This window comes from Sinocyclocheilus grahami, unplaced genomic scaffold (genome assembly GCF_001515645.1).
Source record: "Sinocyclocheilus grahami isolate Dianchi unplaced genomic scaffold, SAMN03320097.WGS_v1.1 scaffold456.1, whole genome shotgun sequence".
NCBI lineage: Eukaryota > Metazoa > Chordata > Actinopteri > Cypriniformes > Cyprinidae > Sinocyclocheilus > Sinocyclocheilus grahami.
Window position 1 is genome coordinate 173,537 of NW_015505635.1, and position 799 is coordinate 174,335.

The 799-nt window shown below is 29.9% G+C and overlaps 1 protein-coding gene across 1 annotated transcript in view; it reads left to right on the forward strand.

Annotated features, from left to right (window-relative positions):
- Positions 1 to 799, forward strand: part of sf3a2 (splicing factor 3a, subunit 2) — an 18,862-nt gene that overhangs the window by 16,311 nt on the left and 1,752 nt on the right. The gene's annotated exons all lie outside the window — the stretch shown is intronic.

The window sequence follows — 799 nt, forward strand, 5'->3', positions numbered from 1 at the left end:
TTTTCAGCCCATTTTCACATGCCACATGACATTATTTGATGCCTAATCCTGATTTTAAGGTCAGAATTATGTCCAGAGGCAGAAGAAAATGCAAACATGATCCTGATACCGTCTGCTTTTCTTTGTTTTGCTGCATCCAAACAGCCACAAGCTTTTGTGAAAAAAGCTTATTTATTTGTAAATCTGTTCTTTGACATTAAATTGAGTATTTGAACATATTTTCCACTCGTTCGCAGATTGTAAGTTGAATTATGTATTTTGAAATCATCTTTTTGTCATTCAAAGCCAAATCTTTTGACATTTGACTGATTTTTATTTTGTGAAAAAAAATGTACATGATGGAAAGTTTTTATTGATATTTTTGAACCCAGCATCATCAATGTTAGGCCTTTTTTTGTGAATCAGCAGATGTTTATGATTCCTTTCCATTCAGATCATGTGGCATGAGTGAATCCCATTCATTTGTTTATAGACAGTTCATATTGTCATGAAAAAAAACTCTGAATATTAGGAAAAGTAATTGAAATTTCAGTAGAGAATATATAATTTATTTCTCGTTCTCTGGTGGTTCTTTAAATGAATCATCAATTGTTTAGTTTTTTTGTGTTAGATATATTTATGCATTAGATATTATAATGTTTAATTGTTTTAATATAAATGTTAAGAAAACAGATTTGTAGAAATCCATATTCCATAATCTCAAACGACTGAACAGTCATGAAAATGTATTTATGAAAGTCTGTGGGAAGCTGGTACAAGTCATTGATTATGTCGGGGAAAGTTACTTTTAAAAGTAATG